Below are 15310 nucleotides of genomic sequence, written 5' to 3'. Positions count from 1 at the left end.
CGTTTGTCTATCCACGGTCCATCGGTGGCCCCAACACCTTTCAAGTCAGGGGTCGTTTGGTCTTTTTCCTATGTGTTAGACCCCTAAACTACGTCGTTTCACTCCTAAACTACGTAGTTTCGGTCAATTGAAGCATAGTAACTTAATTAGAATCTACCCTAGTCAATTCATTCTCCAAGAAATCGATAAAACTAGAGAAAAAGAGGAGAAAAAGTCGAGCAGCCCTAGTTCAAGAACACTGCGGTTTTTAATCCATTTCAACCCCGAAATTGAAAGATTTCTCTGTGGAATTATTCACCATGTATGTGGGATTTCAATAGTGGGTTCGTTTCACCCATTAGGTCCCTAGATTTCAGTCGGAATCTTGATTCCCTTAATATTATCTAAACCTAGGGTTTCTTGAATGTTAGAGATTATTGGGTTTAAGCTGTTAGATTGATCCCAAATGAGATTATCATGTTATTGCTTTGTTTCCTTTATGAAATTTAGAACCCTAGCTATGTAGTTCTTTTATTTCATGAATTACACAAGCTAGGTCAGATATTTCAGATATACATGCTTCAAATTTGAATGTTTCATTATCATGTACATTAGCATGTCAGTTTTTGAGCTATCCAGTATTACAAAAATTCAATCATAAATTGTTAACTACATAATAAATTGGGAGAAGCTTAATACCGAATGGACTAGGGTTAGTCACCCTCAAGTCCCAGAACTATGTTCCCTGTATATTATAAGTCCCCTTTGTGGGCATCATTTTAGTGATCACGCCAGTCATGCCTCTATACCTCTGGCAGGGTATATTGGGTCTTCTCGATGGGGCGTATACATCGGACTCCACATTTAGGTCATATGGTTTTATGTCGGTTATAAGTAGCTCCCTTACAACTAGATTCTATTGCATTGATCACGTTATCAGTCATAATTCAGTATTCAGTTTCAGCATGTTAATAAACTTGGTCATTGTATTCAGTTATTTCAAGTTCAGTATTCTCAGTTTAGTGGCATGCTTATAGAGTATCATTGCTCAGATATATGCTTTCGTTCAATTATGATTATTGTTCAGCTTTATTATATCCTGCATGCTCAGTACCTTTCAAGTACTGACGCATACTCTGTGCTACATCTTCTCGTGATGTAGGTTCAGGTTCTCAGCTTCCAGATCACTCATATATCGGTTCCCGATCTTCACTTCAGCAGCATCAGTGTGAGTCCTAATTCTTCAAGGACGATTGACATGATTATCTTCCTCTACGTTTAGTCTTCAGTTTCAGTATTCGCTAGATTTAGATGGGGCATGTCCCAACACTTCTAGTTAGTTAGAAGCTTATTTTTAGACATAGTTAGTCTCAGCTTTAGTATTTGAGTTTGACTTTTCAGTTGTTATTAAACTCTCAGCTTTCATCTATTCATATAATTTATGGGTATTCCCCATCATTTCAGTTTAAATGATGATTTAGCTTCCGCACAGTATTTCCTTACTTTAGTTTACTTTAGTATGCTTATGATATACCAGTAGGTTAGCTTGGGGTCACTCGTGATCCAGGGTCCCTTTTTCGTCTCCTAGGGGTAACTTTGGGCGTGACATTCACTAAATGATTAAAACAAAAAATTTCCAAAAAATAATCTCTCGATCGATCATTTTCCTAAGCCAAAGCCAAAGTCGAAGCCGAAGCCATAATTGAGCGAGCGACGACGACGATGACGACGATGACGCGAGGGGAATCCCTCTTTCCAACCCTTTTAACAACTATTAGAAGTGTTTCTCTATTTAAACACTTTAACTTTTCTGTCCATCACCAATGAGGGAGAAATGTCTTTTACTAAAGCATAAAAGAATCTTTTCAAATTCCTCTTTTCATCTTCCCTCCATTTCCCATTAATTCTTGCTATATACCTAACACGAATGACTCGAAAGCAATAAGAAAGAGGATATTTTCCTCTAAAGTTTATTAAACCTGAAATGCTTTTCGACTGTCTAAAGCTCTATTTCTGGATGAATTATTTTTGTGTTTTTTAATGGTCGAAAAAATCTCCCCCCTATAACAGTAATTGAACAAGAGCATTTATAGTGGGGGAACAGAATAGATTGGGGGGAATTGGGTGAGGATAAGGATGACTTGGAGGAATTTGAATTTCAAATTCCTCGAGGAGATAAGGTTGCCAACTTGAAATTCTGGTTCCTTCAACAAACTTCAATGGAAAAATGAATTGAGTTGTTGATTCAAGGGGAAAGAGGTGCGAATTGATGACACCTCGATTCTAGAATGATCTTGGTACGAACGGATAAGAGAGAAACGATAACACAACGAGTTGGGCACGTGTTGCTGGACTGAGTTCGCAAGGCTGCTGGATTACGGTCAGGTTCGTCTGGATTTAGGTCGTTTCTGGTTTCGTGTTCTCGCGAAGAAGAAGACGAGTATGGGTAGGTGTATAGTTTCATATGTATTGTACGATGTTGGATCGCTGTTGTATTGGTGTTTTGTTGGGTCTTTGTTGATTGAAAAGTGGGTTGGGTTGAATGGAATTGGGTCGATCAGGATGGCCCAAAATCGGTCTCAGTGGATGGTTAAAATAGGAATAAGAAGATTTGGATTTGGATTTGGATTGAAGATGTAGCCAAATTTCTATTGGGAATTGGCCATTTAGATTTCAACTCTAGCCAATTTAAGTTTAAGAGATAGCCAATTTTAATTTAATCACTGAATTTAGTTAAAAATTAAATAAGACGAAATAACATTAGTTAACTAACGAGTTTCTTAATCTTAACAAAATAAAATAATTAACTTAATTATAAACTTACTAATTCAAAATATAAACTATTGATTAACTAAACCAATTGACAAAATAGTCAGGTAAAAAAATAAAATATTTTTAAGATGATTTTCAAATATTCATAAAATGTATTAATTATATATATAGTTCTATAAAACATACGTATATTTAAAAGTTATAATAATGAAAAAATTACTTAAATATATTTTGATAATATTTTCAATTTATAAAATCTAATTATTTCAAATCGTTTGGTATTGAAGAGGCTTGATGATTAAGTCAATTGTAGAGGGTCAAAATTGGGTGTCAACAATGACAGACATACAATTTATTTATAACTTGCCTTCACAACTTGAAAATATAAAAGTATACACAAGTATGTGCTTACTAAGACATCTACTTATTCTAGAAAACAAATATATATGTATAACAAGAGATATTCCCTTATTATGAATCCCTACAATGATATGGATCCCTAAAATCATGATTTACTATAATCATGATTATACTCCTACAATCATGCTAATACTTCTTTCTTACTGTAAATATTTTATAATTTTTTCTGTACTTTCATCAAATGTATGTAGTGAGTAATTTTATTTAGAAGATAACAAAGAAAATTGATAACCAAATGAAAGCTCACACTTCCTAGCTGAGATTGAACATTTTCTCTAAAATTGTTGGGCACGTGCTAAGCACGGGCATGGTACATCTGGTAATTAAATTTAAAAAAAAAAGAGACAAAGATAAACTTCAAAAATTAATGTTTTTAATTTTCTTTTCTAGATATTTTGTTATATATAGACAAAAGATCGCAATTCGACTGTTACAATTTTGGTTTGAAGCGTTGTTTTAATTAATTTAATTTATATAACACATATTATAACGGAATGCTGGTCATCAACCTAGTAGAAGTTGGAAGAAATGGAGAAAATATGAAATAGCGAGTAGCCTAATCCAATAATCCCAAACTAAAACACTATATTTTCCTTCTAACGTATAGAAGTGCAAGAATTTCCACCAGTAGAACAAACAACACTAGAAGAAAAAAACACACTAATGCATAAACATCTCATTTAAATTGACTTCAGGAGATAATTATTCCCTTCAATCTTCGGTGTACACAAGTAGACATTTAAACTTTTATAAAATTGAACAAGTAAACACAAGTATCCTACCTGGCATAATACAGGTAGGACACCACATAGCACACAAAATTATCATGTAGAATGACATGTATGACACAAAATTACCATGTACGACGCCACATAAGACAAAATGTGTCTATTGGTTCAACTTTATACAAATCTAAGCGTGTATTTATGCACACACAAAATTGGAGGGCATAAATGACCATTGAATTCAAGTTAAAGGGAACATTTATTGTATTATATATGCCTATTTTCTTTTGGTGAGCTAAACATGAAATCAACCGAAACAATGAGCTAATAAAAAACAAATCAGTGGAGAAAAAGGACAAAAGATTACAAACATGCTTGCAATAATGTAAGTAGAATGTTATGGGTGTAATGCAGAATCTTAAAGGCTTATTAATTAAGGTGCGAGAAATGGAATTGAAAACTTTGATCCTTTGCGAGGTGGAGGATTCTTTGGCTTCTTTGGGCGAAAGCTCTTTCTAGGAGGGAGAGGCTGACATTTTTTCGGCTGAGGAGTGTTGAACGCTCTACAATTGTTTCTAATTTCTCCGAATTTTCCCTCAAGAACTTGTGTGTTCCCTAACTTGATCAATGCATTTGCAAAAGCCTATTGGAAGGCTTTTGGATTTATAGATAAATTATTAACAATCCCAGCACTTGACCTATCTGATGCAAGTTCTTGATCAATTTTTAAGATCCCTTTCTTCAACCTTATCTGCTTGTAGAACTCATTGTCCACAATAAACGACATGCTTTGATCTAAAAAAACCGAGGGATCATTATTCTTTGCAGCACAAGTTGTACTAAGTCTTGTGAACAAGTTAGGATCCATACTCCCATCAAATCTAGATATACGATCTTGAATAAGACTACAATGTGTAATTCCAACGGTATGGGGACCCAAAAGAGTCACCATGTCATTCAGGCTAAACCCTTTGTTTGTGAAAATTTTTAATGCTTCTTGCACTGGTAAGTTAACTTCTGCTGGATTTGAGACTAGCCCATCTCGTCTCCCAGTGAGGATGTTATACATAGGTCCTCCAGCTAATGCCACTGAATCTCGAGTAGCTAATGCTATGATATCTGCACAGGAGACAATAGTTGGGCATGCAGACTCTAGTCGGCTCTTAATCCGATCAATAAGCTCATATCCTCTTACTCATTGGTTTGGTCCCGCATCTTTTTCAGATTGCTTGTTTCCAGTGTTCTTCGAGTCTATCAGTATTGATGCATCACAGCCCTGAACAAAGTTATTACAATTATCTTATTTTCTCTTTTAGTTCTGTAACATAATTTGACAACTCGACATGAGTATGACCACAATATTAAAGAATACGTATCTTTAGATTAAAAAAAAAATCCAATCAAATCAAGAGAGCCAAATTGAGATAGAGGAAGAACACTTTACATAATGTACCAAACTCTACAAGAAAATTAATTTAGAGATCACAACTTTATTAAAAAAATTAAAATATTTTTTTTTTTAAAAAAAAGAACTTGTGAAATAGCAGAATTTGTTATATGTAGAGTCGGCAATTTCAAATTATACTTTAATAACTTGGATCACTTAAAGGATAAATATAAGTGTCAATCTATTTTAAATCGTACAAATATGAATAAAAGATAAATATCCATGTACCAAATTGTTGAGCACATTCACAACAACCTTTTATGAGTCAAATGTTCAATTTCGGAAGATTATTATTAAACAAATAAGCAATGAGAAAGTGAGTGAATTGCAATTTGATTCATTTTCTATATGTCCTCGATCTAATCCAATTATTTGACACCTTTAATTATATCACACATACAATTATATTATGATATTTCAATAATAAAATCAAAAAAATCAAAAAACTTTATGACAAGTAGATTTATTCCCAATTAACCCGTCCAAGAAACATACAATTAATTGAACCAAAGCAAGAATTGGAAGGTCGAAATTTCGTGTATATGACACACAGAAGAAAGAATATTATTACGTACCCTGACAAAGCAGTCGTGAAAATACATACGAAGCAAGGCCGCTGTGATGGAACGATCAGTAGAGAAGGAGCGTTGCACTTCTTGTTGCACAATACTTTCGGCTGCACGGCATTTTTTGGCGTAAAAACCAACTTGAAGTGCACTTGACACAATAATAAGTTCATGAAAAATACAACATATAAACAAGAGTTGTATTATATACTTCTCCATTTAATTTATTGTGTTAATTAAGCAAATTATAGTTCTTAATTCAAAATCAAATTTAATCAATTGAGAGGACTTTCTAAAGGTATTTATACATATATAGATGCCATATACAATAGAGATGTTGGAGCTTTGCAAGTTAAACATAAGTGGGATGCACGACGGCATGTATATAATAATAAAACTATTTTAAGACAAGAAGATATAATGAGATTAATTACATTGGTTCAAGAATATTATTTCCCGTTCTTAATAATGTGTTAGTATGATTTTGATTTGACACATAATTTAACAAACAAAAATAAGACTTTTGAATCTTGTGCTTTTAAATTCAAAACATGTAAAGAATCTTGTGCGTTTAAATTAAAAACATGTTAAATTTATAAAATTATTATTTAATTTAATGATTGTCTTGTGAAAAGTTTAAATTATATATATATATATATATATATATATATATGTATATTCATGTGGAAATGAAAGAAGTATTTGTTTCAAGAACATGATAAAATATCCTTAATAATTGCATTTGTTCCTAAAGAAGTTAAAAATTTAATTGTATGAACATATGTTACATATCAGACGACCGACATCATTTTTGTTGAGTATCTTTAAATATTTAATTGCATGAACTTATTAGCTTAACCTCTACTTCAAAGTCTTGATAAATATAAATTAGTCCCTAAACCCCAAAGGCTTTCTAAATATTTTTTTAAAAAACGTTCCCATGGTAATCATTTAAAACTTATTAGCTATAAATTTTATATAATGATTCTAATAATATTAAATTAAAGATATATTACTCAAAATGAATATAATTGGATTAATTTTTGAAGTTCAACAAATGTGGGCTTAATTAAAAGTCTAATTTCAGTAATTTGGGCTACAAATAATGAGTCCACTTTGCTAAGGCCAAATAGACATGTCACTTAAATCTGATTGGTGGAGGGGAAATCTTTTTTATTCATAACTAGGGGTATGCATCAGTCGATTTGGTTCGATTTTATGTATTATCAGTTCGGTTTATCGTTTTTCGGGTTTTACGTGCGCTAAACCAATTAGATATTGTTTATCGATTTTTTATTTATCAGATTTTGGTCATTAACAGTTCAGTATTCGATTTACCTTAATTATAAGAAAGTGTTTATAAAATAAATATATGATTTTTCACTTCTCTAACAATTTGGCATGATATCGTGAGACAAACAAATAAACTGTAAATGCTTTGATACAGTAAAACATGAAATATAATGAGAAATTGCATCAATAAGAGTAGATGTATTATGAAGGCTACAATTACATGTTACAACCAAAATATAATATGGAATTTCTGATGTGAAGTAGAAGAACTATGATGTGTGAAGTGTGTAGACCATAATGTAGAGTACTGATATAGTGTCTAGTTATGTTAGATTATTTATATTTATGAAGGGTATAGTAGTAACTTTACTATCGTCTTAAAGGGTTATTGATTTACCCAATAACCCAATACTAAAAACTGATACCAAATCGATAACCCAATAGTTTTTTTTTATAAAACCATTAAAAACCCGTTAACCCATTAACCCAATAACATTATTTTATGTTCGGTTTATTGGTTGGTTCAGTTTTTGCACACCCTTAAACATAACTCCTCAATTTTACAACTATAAATAGAAGCCTCACAATTCATAAAACGGATCAGAATTCTAACAAGAAGTCAGAAAAATCTCGTGGATCAAACGCCATAAATTTCTCTATAATCTACAAGTTCAAGATTCAAGCATTCAAGTTCAAGAACAAGCTCAAAAGCCCTTGAACTCAAGTATAAGTTAAGAGCAAGTTCAAGATTCAATTTCAAGCTCAATAACCCTTGAAACTATATTTAAAAAGACGAACCCGATGATTCATAGAGATTGTAATGTTCATATTTGAAATCTAATAAATACGATTGTTGCAACACTTTACATACTTGTTTATTATTTTTTTTGGACGCAGATTTTATTGTCTACAAATTTTAGAACCCTAGTGGAACAATCTCTATCTCTCTTCTCAACTTTTCAAGCATCAAAGAATATTGAAATGACTTTCAAAAAGTTAAACTCTCAATCAACTACCTCTAAGGTTGCTAACTCCAAGTTCTAGATCTACTAAAGTAGTTAGAATTCTTGGTGTTACTTTCGAAAGTTTTGGAGTTATTACGAGGAGGAAGGTCACTATGCCAGGACAACAAACAGTTCAAGTTTCATCCACATTAACTTTTATTTTTCGATGTTTAACTCCAAAAGGATCAAGGTCATTCACAAATGCTTCAGAAGGAGAAAGTAGTATTGGTGAAAAGAACAAGAAGACCTTAGCTCTACTTGAGTGCTCTGGTACTAAGAACTCTACCACAAAGAAGAACTATGATTCAACTAATGAATCCTCTCCACACGCATCTCGTAATGTGAGTCCAATGAAGATCAACTTGTGTGACAATCCATGCTACTCTTCTACGTCACCAATAATAATGCAAGCAATGGTAAATGATATTTTATCCCTGGAGGAATAGCTAGCAAATATGGCAAAGTTTGTTCAAGGATCAAGTATGTATACCACCAAGAGTCTTGAATTGATAAGTTAGTGTCACGAACCAAAGTTTACCCTAGACGTGACATGGCGTATAGGACCCCGAGAGGCTCTACACAAGCCACTTAGCATGCATAAACAAGATAATAGATTTAAAGGGTTCAAAAGACAGTCATATCATAAAGAGTTGTTAAAAACGAGCGGAAGTCTAAGTAGTCTCAAAGTCATCTATTACATCAAGAGTGATTGGGATGTAAGACATTTGTCATATACAATATCTGAAAAGTAAAGATTAAATACAATAAAAGGTTTGGTCCTCGGAATATGAGGACTCACCACTACTCAAGACTACCAAAATGACCACTAGCAATGGGGATGCATGATAACGCTCAACTACACCTCATCCAATTCTAGTGTAGGCGATCGTAATCTAGTATAAAACCAACAAAGAGCTGAGGTCGAACCCACAATGAGTGATACAAAATGGAATTCAATTAAGAAGAGAGAGTCGTGCTCTATTCATTTGTAGAAGTAAACATTATCAAATTAAAGGAACCTAAATTAAAGGGGTTTGACAACAAGTGTCAAATGGGGGATTAGGTTTGTCAATTAACAACTACAACAATTACAAAAACAGGGGAGTAGATAAGTAGAGAGGAATTCTAGGGGATGTGATCGATTAAAGGATAATTTTGATATATGGGTAATTGTAATTTACTAACAATTGTTGAATCTTAGTGGGTAGGCTAGACTATAGATGCAATAGCTTTCTCTCAAACAACTATTACGATTGTAGCGAGTTCTCTCGAACCTCGACAACCATAACAATATAAACAACCCAATACCTCAATTAATCTACTCTCTCAAGCTAGATTGGTAGGATCGAGTTTAGATTCACTCTCTCAAGCTGAATCAACGATAACCCAATCAATACAATCATCAATCAATAGCCTTAATTCTAGAACCTCTTTACCAAGCAAGCCCAGAACACTAAGTTCGAATTACATTTGCAATTACAATTCATGGGTTAATACACAACTATCAATCAAACCCACTTCAAAATAACATTTAAATCAGTAAACAACAATACCCATAAGCTAATTAGAATAGATAATCACATGATCACCCCCCTAAGAATGGGGGTTTTAGCCACACATTATAAAAAGTGAGAAACGATTACCAATTATTTTATCCATGAACTGGGTAATGATTTCCAAGTCTTTACAATGCTTTAAATCAACTCAAATTCAAAACCCACTTGAAAACTCTACTTAAAAACTTTAAAAATAGTTTGGGGGTCGAGCATCGCCGACTAGGTCGGTGATGTGCCAAGTACCACGCTTCCTCATCGTCTTGCCTAATTGCCTCTTCAACCTCAGAGTTCTATAACGTTAGGTGACTAGAATCGAGGTCATCGCCTATTCATTCGGCAGTTCACCGACTATACATTTCCATCGCTAAGTTTGTTTTTCCCCAAGGTTGGCACGCTGTGACTTTTGGCGAGCTAAAGAGCCACTCGGCGGTTCGCCGAGTGGTCTTGGCGATCACTAGATCGCCTTTCTGCAACTTTTTCAGCATTTTCGCCCCTTTTTATCTGGTAATGTCCTTGCCTTACTCCTTTTCCTTCCTTACTGCAAATCAACACTTTAACATCAGTTAGAGCATAAATTATGCATTGAGGACAATAAAACTATGAAAACAAAGCCTTAATGAGTCAAAATCTAAGACTCATCAACACCTCCCACTTAAACTTTTGCTTGTCCTCAAGTAAAACTCAATATCAATCAGTTCAACAAAGATGTCTACAAACAGTGCTACTCAAGACTCAACATGAATACACAAAAGAGGTTCAAATCACTCATGCAATGTTCAATTGTGCACTCTAAGTTTCAAAATGTGACTAACCATTATCAAATAAACTCAAGCTCACAATGCTTGCTTCCAATGCAAGTTCAAGCTCAACAAAAGCATTTGAATACCCTCACATCAAAAATGATTCCATGCTCTCATAAAGCTCATCAAACTTCTAAAATTTTGGAATCAAAACAACTCTTACCCTCTCAAAATCAAACACATGCATGATTCTTCCCTATAGGCTTGCCAGTATTTTCAAACCGACATGATATTAAGCTTAATCAAGATCACCAAGGTCTTTCAAGGCTTTTAACGAGGCTGAGGGTAATGCTATGATCATTTAGGCTTACTGACTTCTACCTTCATGAAGCATGGCCTGCATTTCATTCTTTCACTATTTCTATCCCACTTTTTGATTCTCAAAATCACACCCTATTCTTTTAAGCACGACTCGTTGGATACCCCATTTCATTTGCTCATTGCAAATAATTTATTTCAACAATTCTTTTCTTTTTCGATCTTTTTATTCTTTTCATTTTTTTATGGAAGGGTTCCATTTTTTTCATCAATAACTTTCAAGGGTGAATTTCTCAAACTTCTTAATTTTTCTCCTTTTTCAACACACCTCCAACTTAGGATTTTGGCCTATGTTGGCTATTCAAAACAACCAATGCTCCATGAAGATTTTAGGTGGGAAAGAAAAGGGTCATTTGTGCTCAAGGTTCATCCAAAGAAAATGATAGGCTCAAATGGTGTCAAGCTAGGTTCACACTCTCACAAGGTGGTCACAAAGAGGTATAATAGAAATATCGACTCACTCTCCACAAATTGTGCCTAAGATAATCTCTATCATTCGCTCACACTAGTCAATATAACCAACGAGGCAAGTTCTAGGTATTATCAAACATGTGTTTCAAGACAACCTCACAACATACGACATTCAACACAATCATCAAACAAGACTTTACCATTTTTGCTAGCATGCAACGATCATCACAAGAGTGCAACTCAACAACCGACTTAGTCACAATGAGATGCTACGGGTTCACATATGACTTATGCACCTCAATTCGCCTCATCGGATTTGCACAAACATGTCGTTCAAATAAGAACACTATTCAAGTCATCAGTATTGATCACAACCGATACTTAAAATTGCAAGAGAACAATCACATTCACACACATTAAGAGGTGGCAATTTTAAAAAACGGATCAAAACCACAAAATTCACATTAAAAACAATGGACCAAAAGTCAATATATATCAACACAAAAACAAAAATATCCACAAAGCATCACAAAAGAGGTAGGTATGAAAATACCTTACCCCTCCAAACTAGTCTAGTAGTTGTCCTCAAATGCAAAGAAATCAAGAAACAAAACAAGATAAAAAAAATTGGATTAAAAAATCCTCTTGTCAGGCTAAACATGGGATGAACTCTGCATCTCTGTGACACCATTATCTTGGGCATTAGTGCCCGGTTCAACATCATCATTGGCTCCACTAGAGCCCACCATCGAAGTATCCCTCAGTGATGCATCAACAGTTGTCTGAACCATGACCCCTCAAGGTCCTACAGATCATCATACATGGCTGCATCACGAACACCCTGCTCTTCCCCATCAGTCTCAGCCTCGGACTTAGAAACTGCATCATCCATATGCACATCTTCGGTCATAGGAGCCAGAGAAACATCTGAACTGGCAGGGATATCTGTACTCGGGACCTCAGGGATCTCTACCGTACCGAACAACATCGATAGGTCAGTGGAATTTAGATCGTCTATATCCTTCCTCAAGCCCACATTATCGGCCTTCAAGGCCGTCACTGCATCAGACACCCCACGACTATGCTCAGTAGCCCCACCTCTTATATTAAGGGCATCCAGTGCAAATCTGTGGGCATCTATCAACCTCATGTGCTCTCTTATATCAGCCCTAATCGGGGCCAAGGCAGCAATTATCACCTGCTCGATCAACCCGGGCACAACGACCTCTACCCAGGAGGCACACACATCAGCAAATTGAGCCAGATGGCCCATCTTGTATAACATAGCCTGGATGATTAGGGGTCGGGAAGAAGAAACAGAAGCAATAGTGGTGGTTGTAGGAGAGGGAGCAGTGGTAGGGCCAGAAGGTACGGAAGTAGAGGTATCTTTAGGCTCACTGGCCTGAGGGGGAAGTATTATCTCTGTCGGCAACATCTCAACATCGACTATCGGGGACGTTTCCGCCGGTTCAACTCTCATCCGATCATCCTCATCCTTCATATACTCCGTCTTTATCCATTGGATATCAGTAGAGGAAGTGGGAGTCACTTCCACACTCGTCTAGGCAACTACCGAAACATGGGCCCGCTAGCACATCTTAGTGATCAATATGGGGAAGGGGAGAGAGGTCTGGCTTTGCTTGACCCTCATGGACATCTCCTTCTGTATGATCAAACCCAGATTGATGCGATCCTTGTCTACTATGCAGCCCAACAAAGCAGCTTTCTGATGACTTAGTATCGACTCATTTTGGGAGGACATCAGTGTCCTACTGATGAAGTCAAATAATACCTAGCAGGCACATTGAGCTCTTTATTCTCAATGGGTGCCCCAGCCTCGATCCACCATGGAGTAGTGTCGGATATCAAATGTTCCCGCTAACCCTTTAAATCTTTGAGGGTCTTTTTCTCTATCTGATCCACCAAGATGTAAATCACATTAACTGAACACATGAGTACCTCCTTAATATTTGTGCTGCTGCATTTTACCTTCTTGCCTCGAACAACCACATGGTCAACTAGCTTATACATGCTAGCCTTTTTCTTTCCCTTTGGCACTAGATCCCCATACACTGAGTAGAACTTCCAGAACCACGTAGGAATGTATGAGCCTCAAGTCTTGCTAAAGAGCTCAAATTTGTGGAACTTTATGGTGTTCCACACCTCTAGGTATCGGTTTACAACTCCTTCTGTAGACAACCTATTCTCTTCTAAAATTGTCCTCAAACCCTTGGCCTTTAACCTGTTTAACGACCGAGGAAGAGGAACCTGAGCTGGTGGAGGAGCCTTCTCTACTATCTATGCTCGAGGTGGAGGAGGTGGAGGAAGTGTAGGAGGCATCGACATCCGAGTTGGATCATGTATGGACTTGGAGTGTAGTTGTTCTCTCTTGGCCTGGAGAAGATGATCATCCTCCGGCACAGATATGGACACTAGAGAACTATCCCCTAAATGGCCCTTTCTGTCGGAGAGAGTGAGGTATATGGAGTAAATATCCTCACTGTCAGAGCTCGCCTCTGCAAGTGTTGGCACTACTAGCTTCTTGCCTTTTCCCTTTCCCCTTTAGGGTGAAGTTTTGATACTATGGTCCGGGAGGCTACAGCCTCCTCATTGATGACAATGCCTCTTACTCGCTTTCGGGGCGGTTAATTTCGTCCCACAACCTTTAGTCTAGCCATTCCTGCAAAACAAAACCACATATGTTAGATGCAATTCCAAAAAAATTGAAAGTTAGAAAACTGTGCAGGAAAACTCGCTGAACCGTTCAGTGAGCTAAGTCGGGCTCACCGAATGTTCCAGAATAAATTCTTTCAAAAATTAGCATAGGTCGGCGATATCCAAGGCCTCTCAGCAAATCGCTTAAACCATTCGGTGAACTAGAAATAGCTCACCGAATGTTACAGAATATTTTTAGAAATTAGGGGCACATAAGGGTGATCAGAAGGGACTTTCGGTGAATCGCCGAGTGAACTCGGTTAGCTCAAGTGTACCGACTAAGGTTACAGAATGCAGACCACAAAAATAGAGAATAAAAAGGCGATCAAGGGGTCTTTAGGTAAACCGATTAACCACTCGGCGAGCTCAACCCACCTCGCCGAATAGTCCAACCTACCAGATTTTTACATTGACCTTCAAAATCTAACCCAAAAAAACAAAATTAATCCACTATTCTATGCAATTGATCCCATAACCATACTACCCATGCCCTTGGAGTACTCAGACTTCTCCCGATTTAGCCAAAATTGGCAAATTGACGTCTTTTTCCCTTAAGAATGACGTCAACTACTCTACCATTGGGCAAAATCAGACGATTGTCATAATCGAGGTTACTTAGACTTCACCCCCTAGACTCAACAAATAAACCAACACACCCCACAAGATTTAACATGCTAAAACACGAAATTTCACAATTTGATATCGATTAACATCGAATGAAACAAGATACGGGTAGGCATTATCACTACACAATCGACAAATCACAATTACGCAATGAAAACAATTAATCAAAGAGCATGCATTTGAATTTACTAAAATGTGATAACGGAGTTCGGATAACCAATCTCAAAAGCAGAATATTTGAAAAGCTAGGCAAGTAAAGTATCCAAAAATCCTCCCTTGAGTTATCGATCCAACACAAAAAGTAAGAAAACTAGTACGGAAATATGAAAATATGTGGTTGTGAAAGTTTGGAAGTCGAAAAGTATGAAATGAGGGAGATCTTTGAATTTACAAACGGTTTGGCCTTTTGACCCTTTAGTTCGCGCGCTAGTCAGCGACCATTACTTACGTCGCCGACCCACTCGATGATGCACCGAGTAGCACTTTAGCATGTTGAGGTTTACAAAACCTCCAACAATCTAGATGGTTCAAACGGTGATCCAAGTCGGATCGCCGACCTGTTTGGCGAGTCCCTGACTGGATCTTTGGCTCGCCAAACTGCTTATTTTCCCAAAATTTCAAGTTTTCAACCTACACATTCAACATCTGTTATTCAAACACAATATTAAAAATATCAAAAA

At 36.0% G+C, this 15310-nt stretch overlaps 1 pseudogene; it reads right to left on the bottom strand.

Annotated features, from left to right (window-relative positions):
- Window positions 1–4329: 4329 nt before the first annotated feature.
- Window positions 4330–12082, bottom strand: LOC102600314 (peroxidase 44-like; annotated as a pseudogene).
- Between the last annotated feature and the right edge of the window lie 3228 nt (window positions 12083–15310).

The sequence above is a fragment of the Solanum tuberosum genome, unplaced genomic scaffold (genome assembly GCF_000226075.1).
Source record: "Solanum tuberosum cultivar DM 1-3 516 R44 unplaced genomic scaffold, SolTub_3.0 scf00393, whole genome shotgun sequence".
NCBI classification, from domain to species: domain Eukaryota; kingdom Viridiplantae; phylum Streptophyta; class Magnoliopsida; order Solanales; family Solanaceae; genus Solanum; species Solanum tuberosum.
The sequence above is the reverse complement of the archived record's forward strand: the minus strand, read 5'-3'. Positions and strand labels throughout refer to the sequence as shown.